Source organism: Dermacentor albipictus, chromosome 5 (genome assembly GCF_038994185.2).
Source record: "Dermacentor albipictus isolate Rhodes 1998 colony chromosome 5, USDA_Dalb.pri_finalv2, whole genome shotgun sequence".
NCBI classification, from domain to species: Eukaryota; Metazoa; Arthropoda; class Arachnida; order Ixodida; family Ixodidae; genus Dermacentor; species Dermacentor albipictus.
The window spans coordinates 138,700,977-138,713,249 of NC_091825.1; the positions used below are offsets into that span (position 1 = coordinate 138,700,977).

General features: G+C 49.7%; 1 protein-coding gene across 1 annotated transcript in view; it reads left to right on the plus strand.

The window, feature by feature from the left end:
• Window positions 1-883: 883 nt before the first annotated feature.
• LOC139060593 (uncharacterized) overlaps window positions 884-12,273 on the plus strand; it is a 30,207-nt gene continuing 18,817 nt past the window's right edge. The window contains exon 1 of the mRNA XM_070539738.1: window positions 884-937. The gene's annotated coding sequence lies outside the window, so the exon portion shown is untranslated. The remainder of the gene's footprint in view (window positions 938-12,273) is intronic.

Genomic DNA, 12,273 nt, shown 5'->3' on the forward strand with positions numbered 1-12,273 from the left:
AACAAAGAGTTGTCCGTTGCGTCAGCCATTTGTCTAGTGCCCGCGCGTTTTGATACAGCCATTCGTGTCTTCGCCAAAACTGAGGAACAGGAATGAACGGTAAGTGAACAGATCGTAAAAGAATTTTGCATGCTCTGCATATTTAGTGGCCTGTTATCAGCAGCTCGCCGTAACAGCGTCTTTGAATGTAAAAATTTAGCACAAACACCCAAGACAACGCACAAAGAAGAGACGAGACAAGCACTGGCGCGCACGTCTTCGATAACTGTCTGTAGTATGACATTAGTAATTCTCCTCTTTTTTGTTGCGTACGCATGCGTGTTTGAGTGGTTCAGGATATATATATGCGCTGTTGCAAGAAGACTAAATCAGTTGCTTGTCTGCTCCATTTGTCTCCTCTCTTCTTTGTGTGTTGTGTTGGGTGACTGTGCTGAATTTTTCACCTGCAGAGAGAGAGAAAATTTAATTGGAAGAAGGCAGAGAGGTCGGCCTGAGCTAAGGCGCTCTAGCCTGCTTACTCTACACAGGGGGAGGGAGAATGGGGACATAAAGGTGTGATGAGGGTTGATGATGACATAGATGAGATAGATGATAGACGACATGGATGACATAGATGGCATGCGCAAAGGTGAAAGCAAGTTCAACACTCTGATGATAAACATTCACAAATGTCATCCATGAAGCCACTATCAGGTTTCGTATCATGTCTGTAATCACCAATTCAAGTGAACTTAACTGTAGGCGCTACGACGAAGCTGGTGTGTGGGCCTACACTGCATGAACATCGCAAACGCCAAACAAACTCTTTATATCTTCAAAATGCTATGTACCATGTAGCCCTAACCGAAGTTTTATTGAAATTGACGCTGTAGCAGCTGGCCGTCACTACGGAAGCGACATTACATCCGTGACTGATGAACCATTGCAACGAAGTCAGGTACGCTCTCGGATCCTTGTCGTGTTCGAAGTGACTTCACACACAAAATTGTCTTTATATTGTGGAGATGTTGCCGTGCATTCGGATAGAGCGCTTTGCTTGCGTCTCTAGTATAGAAGTGAGCTTGTTCGCCGTTGCGGGAATGCAGCCGCCAGCTATTTGCTACAGCCGGGCGGACAGCATACAGTCGAAAGTAATTGCCGTGTCTGAATTGAAATGCACGGGTTGCAATACTATGAAAAGTGTCTAACTGTTATAACTGTTATTTAGCAAAGCGTCATACACAGCAGTGAAATAATGGATGAAAATTTCTAACACAGCAGGACAAATTAGATTTGTTCATCAGTCATTCAGGCATTTATTTAGTTCTGTTCAATTATTGTGTTGCGGCTAAGGCTTGGCTTGAACTATGGGAGATTCTTCGGCTTTGTGTAGAAATGCGTATTTATAAGTTGTAAAAGAATGTCTTGCTTCTTTCCTCGTTTAGAGGAAACAAGTATCACGTTTAGCGTGTCAATCACACACGTTTAGCATGTGTGATGGCATGATTCATTTAAGAGCACTTTTTGTTGAAATTGGCAACGTTCAAGGTGGCATATATATGCCTGATCTGTCAGATAGATTGAATGAAGCATCACGAAAAAGGGAACAGCTTGGTGACGATAGCCACACAGCATTGTCCGGAGACAATATTGACCACAGTTTCATGCACAGCTTTCACTGCTCAACCAGCTGACAAGCATAGATTGTTCAGTTGTGCGCCCAAGCAAGCACTAACGGGATCCGCGCGGCCGTACGTACTTCTCTTCGACCGGCGCTAAATTGAACACAGCATAATTTCGCCCGATGTGCCACCACGGCATGTTGCCCGATATCGTGGCCGTGCCTGTCGCCGATTGCTGGCCTAATTCCTTCGTGAATGCTGTGAATGCTGGGCAGAAGCTGCCGCGCTTGTCTCCGTACTCCCCCACAACAGCAACGACAGTAGAGGAAGGAGGAGGGGAGCATATTAGCGAGTGAATAGAGAGAAAGAGAGAGATAGACAGAGGGGAGTCAGTTTTGTGAGCTACAACACTACAACTCAGAATGGCGCCCAAGCGTGCACTTAGTGCCGACGAGACGAAGGCTCGCATAAAGCGTCGAGTGGAGCAGGTAAGGTAACATTGCACATCCCGTCACGACTGTCGCATGCCGTCAATATGTCACCACCAAATAACGTCAATGAACGCAAACAGCAGACAAAGCTTTCGCTTACATCGATTCCCACAGTGCGTGGGATCTGCATATTTTTATATGCAGGTCACACGGTGTGTGCAATAAATTTTCGTAGAGCAACCCGAACTCGCGCACCGTATTATATATAGTATAACCCCCCTTGCTCTGGCACAATCGACTCTGAAGCTGCTGCGGTCGTTGAGGTTTAATCTGCCTCCTTTGGTGTCATAGTCACTCTACTCCAGGGCTGTTCCCTCTATCTTCTTAGGTATCTACATGTTAACGCTTCTAATTTACTGACTGGACTTACGAGAGCTGGGGCGCCATCATCATCATCAGCAGCAGCAGCAGCAGCAGCAGCAGCCTAGTTACGCCCACTGCAGGGCAAAGGCCTCTGCCATACTTCTCCAACTACCCCGGTCATGTACTAATTGTGGCCATGTTGTCCCTGCAAACGTCTTAATATCATCCGCCCACCTAACTTTCCGACGCCCCCTGCTACGCTTCCCTTCCCTTGGAATCCAGTCCGTAACCCTTAATGACCATCGGTTATCTTCCCTCCTCATTACATGTCCGGCCCATGCCCATTTCTTTTTCTTGATTTCAACTAAGATGTCATTTACCCGCGTTGTTTGCCTCACCCAATCTGCTCTTTTCTTATCCCTTAACGTTACACCGATCATTCTTCTTTCCATAGCTCGTTGCGTCGTCCTCAATTTCAGCAGAACCCTTTTCGTAAGCCTCCAGGTTTCTGCCCCTTATGTGAGTACTGGGGCAGAAACCTGGAGGCTTACGAAAAGGGTTCTGTTGAAATTGAGGACGACGCAACAAGCTATGGAAAGAAGAATGATCGGTGCAACGTTAAGGGATAACGTAAAACTATTCCAAACATTTCTATTCCATTTCTGCAGGCGGCCCTCCGCGATTAGTTAAAACTTTTTCGGACCATCCCCACTTCACCTGTCCATCACTCGGCGTCACGAAAACCGCGATAGCTCCCCATCTGATATACGTGTACACGCTGATTATCATGATTTGACCGAACACAAGAAAAAGTTATTTCTGATTTGACGCCTTTTCGCCATTAGCCCTCGGCTATTGGTAAAATGTTTTCGGGCTGCACCCACTTCATCTGCCTGTCACGCGACGTCACAAAACTGCAAAAACTCACTGCGTCAAAGTGACGTGTTCGCATTAAAGAAGCATTATATGCCGAAAAAAAACGAAATTTTCTTCTGAGTAGCCACAGGTTGCCCCGTTCCGAAAGGAATAAAAGATGGCTGCCGCCATTCGCTCAGGCACTGGCTACTCGCACCTGCCGGAGAGCATCGGTTTATTTTCGTACAATAAATCTTTTTGCGTGACCATGTAACCTTTTCGAGCGCTTTCGGCACGTTTACGACCTCGCTCTGCCAACTCTTCTTTGCTGAGCATTCGTTTTAGTGTCATTCTTGAGCTTCCGTTGCACGCCGCCACGATTTTCGACCAGCCACCTCAAGCTAAGTAAAGGAAAGCGGACCAATCGTGGATGCCGGCATCACCCTCTTAATCCGGTTATCGATTTTCAGTGCAGTGGCTCGGCCCCGTCAAATCATTCTCCACTTGAGCGTGCTCCTCGCCTCTTGTCAGCCAATTAGATAAGACAAGCCGCTCAGTGTAGGCAATCTCATTCGTTTTTCAAGGAAACAAAAGTGACCTCCTATGAACGAGGACAGCGTTTGATTGGTCTGTTCAGACAACCCTGTGGGTGACCGCCCGATGCTTTCGTCGGCGATTACGCAAATTTGACGTCAGGAGATTGGAATAAAAACATATTGGAATAGTTTTACGTTATAGGGCCCCTGCTCCGTGCTGACCGGTAAATTAGGAGTGTCAATGCCAGACTTTTGTAACCTGGTAAGACGGAGTGTGACGGACGGGAAGAGCTATCGAGGAAGGCAGATAAATTATGTTGGTGGGATGAAATTGATGATAATTATGGTAGTTGTAGTAGCAAGCTAAGGTACAAGGAAGATATCTCTATTACGCGTACCTGTTAACGCTGCGCTTCAATGTATTATAACACTGTAGAACTTTCATATGGGAAAGAGCATGGCTGCGCTGTCCGGTTTTTCTATGATAAAAAATACGTCAATTCAACCATGTATCGCTATTTCATTTCCTCCGCCAAATAATGGCTTGCTCAGTAGTAAGATTTGTGGTTGCCAGTTGGACCAGTTGGACAGCAAGATCTCTGTCAGAAAGGATAATCCTGGAACATCCATCTGAAATTCACCCTCAAACCATAAGGTTGCGCCTGTGTTTACTGTGCTTACAGCGCTTTTCATGATCCACCAGCCTCTGCTAAACCCTATAATTTGAATGTCTTCATGTTCTAATTTTTATTTTATTACACTTACTGAATTGTAAACTCCCCTTCACACACACCTGAAAACCATCATGCAAGAAACTTCTATCCGGTAAACATTTATGCATCTCCCTATTTTTTGGGAAACGTTGACGTACTGCAGGGCCAGTTGGCGCATCATGTAGTGTCTTCGCGTGGAATATGGGCGGGAAGAAACGATGTGGACAGAACATATGCTCTGTGGACAGGATAGACACTCTGTGGACAGGATAGACACTCTGTGGAAAGGACACAGCGTCTGACACTAGCTCTGTTTTGTTGCCTGTATTAGGGTGAGGTTACATTGAAAATGCCCTCTCTCTCAAAGCAGTCTTTGTACTTAATAAATGTATAAGCTGCTATGAGCAGATGACCACCGTAATGTTACCATGAGGTCGGTGGGTCAATTAGGTCTGCTTGAAATCGTAAAGCTATCGGCCGAAAGTGCGACATTGAAAATCGCTCCAGCCTATTCAAATAATGAAGTCTCCTCGCCGTACTGAAAATTATAGAGTACGTGGAAAGTGATGTTTGGGCAAAATTACGAGCGCGTGGGTTAGTTAAGCGCATTGTCGGAAATTACGTTACTTTAAGCGCTCGCCCGAGACATTTCGACGTTTCAAAGAAACGAGTATGAACTTTGAAAAACAGGTACGCCAGAGGGCGGCCGATTGCGCTGGACCCCTGGTGTGTCGTGCCTGCTGCACTAAATTAATTTTCGCTAAGAGTACCACGTGCTGCTTGTCTAACAACGATCGAACGCGCGGTTAACCACGTGTGCTTTCAAGAGGCAAAATGAGAGTGGTTAGTTTTCATTGGCGTAATAGCTGCCGATAGTTACGGGGCATAACACTACAGTGTTCTTTTGTTGTTGTTGACAACTAAGTCAAGCGAATTCCAACTTTGCTTTATACTCTTACTCCTGGTAACGCTATATCTCTGCTCGTAATGTGCTAGAGCTGACGGTTAGGTGCCTTGTGTCGGTTACTTAACGATCTCCTAATGACCGCTCGTTCGGACGGGATCACAGGTTTGCGTGCGCCCGATCTCGAAGGTTCGTTTCGATGCTAAGCAAGTTTTATCCGGTGACTGCTAGGTATAGGTTTCAAAGTTCCATATACATTTCTCATTGGCACACGTGCCTCAGTTATTAGGCAAATATAGACCTTCTTGAATGTAATAGTGACATCACTAAGGCTAAATATTACACTGCTGATTTAGAGTAAGACAAGAACTTACTCGTTTTTTGTCTACACGAGCAAGAACATTGGACGCTATTGAGACAGAGAGGGAAAAGAAGACGTGGAGGTGAAGTAGAATTTATTTTGCTTGTGGATACTAGTGACGTTATGTGCCTCGTCTGAGGTAGACACAAATTATTGCCATCATTCTAAAGAATCGCTCTTGTGCTTATAGATCCTACACTCAACATAACAATTTTTTGTGCGTTGCATATTGCAATCACTCAGTTGGAGGAAGAAGAAGACGACGGTCGCAAGCGCTAGGGTTCCATCTCGGCTCCTGCTCTCTTGAATGATTTTGGCAAGATTTTCGCCTCTAATCTCCATCATGTTGTGACCAACGCACGTCTAAGGGAAAGAGGATCACATCGATATCGGACTTTCTCCGGTGGGTGGCCTCTTCCATTTTATGAACGTTTTTGTGCTCGGACTACGTCGCCGCCTTTCTGGCCCTAACGACAAGCCTAGCCCGGCGTAGCGCCCATTGGCGTCACCAAGTGTAGCTGGAGCAAGAATTCTGAGATCTCAGTAACTATGCAGATGACGGTTGAAGGGGAGAAGCTTCCTCCTGAAGAATGTTCAGCAGAATTTGGATGGCAGTCGGCAGATTCGAAGCGTATGTCCGCCAAGGCGGACTCTGCAAACCGGCCTAGCGGCGGCATATGGGGGAATAGGCGTAACGCCGGCGCCTCACTCAGAACTCAGGAAAATGGAGATAAGCTCAAGAGCAAAATCATCAGGGCGTCACGGATGCCTCCCATGACCAAGGAACATGCCAAAATTATCATTCGGCCCCGCGGAGGGCTGAATATTGCCAAGGCAGGACCAACCGTGATCGGCAAGGCGATCGTGGAAGCGGCGGGTCTTACCCCTACGCAGATAAGCTTGGACATCATTGTCCTAACATACTACAAAACATTCTGGTGGCCAGCACGCCCAACCGAGACAACGCTTCAATATACACAAGAATCAGGGCAATTCATGTGGCTGGAAGAATGTTTGAAATCAGTGCATACGAGGCCGCCCCGCACACCATGTGTAAAGGGGTAATCTGACACATCGACCTCAACGACAGTCCATCGGACCTGGAACGTAGCATCGTCAACGAGAAAAACCCGCTGGCCTTGGCGGTCAAAAGAATTAAGAACACAGGCACAATCATCATTGCTTTCGATGGACTCAAGGTTCCAAACTTCGTACGCTATGGCCCAGTCCTTGTGAAATGCTCCCTTTATCGCAAACAAGTTGACATTTGCTACGCGTGCGTCAAACTCGGCCATCGTGCCGACGTTTGCCCGACTCCCGAAGAATCCACCTGCAGAGGATGTGGGGCAGTCAACCCGGACGATCAACACCAGTGCACGCCAAAGTGTGGGTTGTGCGGGAGCCCACACCCTACGGCGGACAAAACGTGCAAGGAGAGATTCCAGATCCCGTACATCGTCAGAAGGAGGCGATGGGAGAGGGCCACGGTGGAAGCTTCAACAAGTGAGGCTTCGTCAACATCACATAGCAGCGACATCACTTCGAGCAACTTCCACCGCAAGAGCCTAGGGGGCGCTCCCGATCCAGGGGACGCTCTGGCTCCAGAGGGAGCCCACGAAGTCGCTCTCGGTCTAGAGGGCGCTCTTGTTCCAGAACCAGGACCAGATCACGCTCCAGGGGTCGCTCCGGATCCCGGCGCCGAGGCAGTCAAGTCCGGTTCAGGTCCTGCTCGAGGTCCTGCTCCAGGGATCGCCGACCCGAGTGCTACCCAACCTGGGCCGACCGAGTTCGAGGAATGCCGGAAAAGGTAACGCGGGGCTCACCGCCAGAGCATGATAGAGGTAACAACAGACTAGCACAACTTGAGCGCGAAAACGAGATGATGAAGAACACGATAGCTCGACTGATGACCGAAATTGCCGATATTAAGGAGGGCAGTCAAACCGTCATGGCTGAAGGGCAGCCAGCCACTCCCCAGCCAATAGAAGTCCCCATGGTTCAGAAGAGCGATACGGATAAGCAGCCGGCAGCTCCTCAGCCAATGGAAGTCTCCATGGTTGAGATGATCGATACAGAGAGGCCCGCTAAGAAGAGGGCAATCGCTAACGAGCAAGAAAGAGCACCAGGCAGGGCCAAATCGGAGATTCGCGAGTTGCCCTCTGCTCTAAGTGACAGCATAAAGCAGATAAATGAAAAGTTCTCGCTCTTCCACACCAACATGGCGTCCATGGAGGAGCGCACTAATCAGCGGATCAGCAAAGTTGAATCCTTCTTAGAAAACGTTGTAGCACCTGTGCTGGTACCTAAAGCTCCTACACTCCCAGCAACAGCATCGACTAGTAACAGCTCGGGAGCGGTAGGCCCTCCAAAGGTTAGGACAGCACCTCAAGAGCAATACGATAGCCACTCAAACTAGCTCATTCAGAATGTGGCAATGGAATTGCAGGGGTTTCCTTCCCAAGAGGGCTCCCCCGCAACAATATGTTCGCTTACACGCAGAGAAGCCAAATGTCATCGTTTTACAAGAAACATTAACATCTAACGTCACGCTGTCTGGCTACAAGCCCGTAGCAAAACACGAAGAAGGACGGGGGATCGCCGTACTGATTAGCAACAAGCTGACCCACATCACTCACGACCTTAACATGACCGCAAGTAAAGTCGAATACATGATGATAAAGATAATTCCTAGCCCAACTAACCGCGAATGTATATTCATCCTGAATGTCTGCAGTAGTCCCAAAGCTCCACAACGCTTCAAAGCCCTAATCACCAAGGCCACGCAACTAGCGCGCGACTCCACTTTGATCATAGCTGGTGATTTCAACGCGCCGTACCACACCTGGGGCTACCCATATAACACTTACAAGGGGGAGGAACTCTGGCGTGAGGCTATAAACCTAAACTTGATGCTAGTCGCGGACCCAGCGTTCCCCACCAGATGCGGAACATCGTCGAGCCGTGACACGACACCGGATCTCACCTTTGTCAGGAGCAATGCAGCCGTCAAGTGGACGAACCTCGGGGTAGACTTTGGTAGCGACCATTATATCTTGGCCACGCACCTCCAAGTCGAGCAGAAGAGACAGCGTATGTTCCAGTACACAGACTGGGACAAATTTCGCAAAGTTAGGGAAGAGCTAACGGAGAATGTGATGAAGCCTAGCCTCGAACAATGGGTTGTACAGGTTAGACAAGACATCAAAGCTACTACCAAAGAGGTTTGTACCGATCTTCCAGTGGAAAAGATGGACAGCCGTCTGGCTCACCTGTTGGAGGCCAAGCAGTCGCTCCTCGCCAGGTGGAAAGGACAACGGCTCAAGCGCAGGCTAAGAAAAAAGATATCGGAAATCAACAAAACTATAGAGGAACACTGCAGAGCCCTCTCTAAACAACAATGGGATGAGGTGTGTAACTCGATCGACGGGCAGCTGCGCAACGGGGGCACCTGGAACCTCCTAAAGCATCTCCTCGACGAGACAAACACTAAAACCAACCAACGCAACACACTGGCGCGAATCCTACACACAGCAAAGCGAGAATATTCGAGCAATGAAATTTTATTCAAACTAGTGAAGTACCTATCAGTCGCATCGGGCCCTACACCACCTTCCCCTGACTACGAAGGCTCCGACAACCCCGAGCTCGACGCAGAATTCGGGATTGAGGAGATCAGGCAGGCGCTCCATGCCCTCTACGGCAGATCGGCTCCGGGTCCGGACAAGATCACAAACAAAGCTCTACGGAACCTGGACGAGAAGTCCATCGAATACCTAACGGACATCATTAACCAAACATGGAGCAGCGGTAAAGTCCCGGAAATGTGGAAATCGGCCAACACCATTCTCATCCCCAAGCCAGGCAAGCCACCCAGCCTCGATAACCTCCGCCCAATTTCGCTCACATCGTGCGTGGGGAAGTTTGCTGAGACGCAATCCTAAACAGGCTTTCACGCTACCTGGAGGACCACGACATTTACCCACACAACATGATCGGCTTCAGGGTCGGACTGTCGACGCAGGACGCGATGAAGCTCATCAAGCATCACATTATTGACTGTAATACGCGGGACACGAGAGCCATACTAGGTCTAGATCTGGAAAAGGCCTTCGATAACGTTCTTCACTCGTTCGTTTTGAACACAATCTCGAGTCTTAACCTAGGGAAGCACTTTCCTTCCTACACGAGATTTTTCCTGTCAAACAGAGAAGCCACCCTTAAGATCGGGGACCTGACTTCAGACATGATCAAGCTGGGGTCTAAGGGGACTCCACAAGGGGCAGTCATATCCCCAACCCTCTTTAACCTCATCGTGATTGGACTATCCAGGGCACTCTCTGCTATCGACGGTATCAGTCATACCACATACGCAGACGACGTTACCATCTTGTGTATGGGAGGTAGTGACGGACAGGTAGAGACGGCCCTGCAAGAGGCGATTGATGCTACCGAGAGATACCTTGAGTCCACGGGCCTTCGGTGCTCACCGCACAAGTCGGAACTGCTACTTTATCGACCCAAGCGCAGAGGCCTGAAACCAAAGGCGTGGAAACCACTCACTGAATGCGACATAAAACTGCGCACAAACGACGGAGGATAAATTCCGAGGGTGGATGCTATCCGGATTCTCGGCATGATGGTAGAGCTGAATGGTTCAAACAACCATACAGTGCTGCGACTCACTAAGAAGACGGACAATGCCATCAGACTAATCAGAAGAGTAGCCAACCGGCAGCAAGGCCTCGGAGAAGATAACCTCGTGAAATTGGTACATGCGTTCGTAATGTGTCATTTCACTTACGTCACGGCTATGCACAACTGGCAAAGATCGGAGCGGGATAAGCTCAACGCATTAATCAGGAAGGCAATCAAGAGAGCTCTCGGCCTCCCCATATACACTCACACGGAACGCTTACTTCAACTTGGCATGCATAACACGCTAGAGGAAATAGCGGAAGCACAGGAGAGGGCCCAGTTCGTCAGGCTATCACTACGCAAGCTGGAAGACACATCTTACAGGAGCTGGGCATTCCCTCCACAGTAATCAAACCAAAGTTCTGTAGCATCCCTCGAGAGCAGCGGGACCGCATCATTGTCGCCCCGATCCCACGAAACGTCCATCCAGAGCACAACATAGGAGGACGTCGGGCGCGCGCGAAGGGTCTCCTGGAAAAGGCTCGTGAACAGGCTTCGGAGAACAGTTTCGTAGACGCAGCGCGCTACGCCGACGGACAGGCCTTCGCTGTAGTTAGCGTAAATCATGAAAGGCAAATAACAAACGCAATCTCGATTCGGACGACGTCCTCTGAGATCGCAGAGCAGGCTGCAATAGCGATGGCCTTATTGGACGACAAGAGGACATCAATCTATAGTGACTCCATATCAGCTGGGGGAAGCCGCTAGGGGGCCACGGAGTGCGGACGCGCGTCGCACCGGCTCCGCAAATTTTCTATGCTTTTCGGCGAATTATCTACAACTATCCTGTTCACGGTATTCCCAGCTGCTTCCGAAAGTTCTACGGACTCTCTAGATACCAGATTTCGGCAGGTGAGCCCGTTTTCCGGCCACTTTACGAAGATTTTCCGCGTCGCCACGTCGGCACGACAGCCAGGCTGGTAGACAAGGCACGGTAGGCCTAAGCGTCAGCGGAGCCCCGATCCGCTGCGTCGGCTTCCGAGATGGAAGTCGTGCAAGTCGACGGGGAGGAAATATCGCCGACGGAGCTCGGAGAACAGCAGGGATGGTGCGAGATCAAGCGTAACACCAAGAAGGCGGCGGGAGACGCCGACCCTGCGACGAACCAGCAAGCCGCGACAGCGTCTTCCAAGAAGGCGGCGTCTATAAAGCAAGCGACGCACTACGTGCGGAAGATCACCATGGCGAGCCGAATGCCCAACCTACCCACGGACGACTACAAGATCATCGTGCGGCCCCGGGACGGCATCAACGTGTCGAAGTACCAGAAGGACCGCGTCCATTGCTGCATACGCAACGCAGCAGGCGTGGGACGCGAGGCAGCTGAGGAGGACAGCGTTTGTCTCAATGAGCGCCAAAACGTGATAGTGGTGAGCACTCCGTCAGAAGATCGCGCTAGACGATACGGCAGCATTTGCAAGCTGCGCATTGGCGACCGCGAGTTCGAAGCAAGCGCCTACAGAGCGGCTCCGGAGAACACATCCAAAGGTGTTATCAGGGGCATATCGCTAGACGAAAAGCCGGCGGACGTCGTGAGAAGTCTCGTGAACCAGCGAAACCCGAACGTCCTGCATGCCAAGCGCATGGGGAACACGAGCAACGTGGTCATCCTCTTTGACGGCTACTACGTGCCCCGTTACGTGAACTACGGCGGGATGTTGATGAGGTGCTCTCTCTACAAGAAACAAATCGACATGTGCTACGAGTGCGGTCGTCTGGGACACAGGACCGACGTGTGCCCCAACCCGAACGACAAAAAGTGCCGCGGTTGCGGATGCAGCAACCCACCCGACGACCATCGGTGCGAGCCGGTG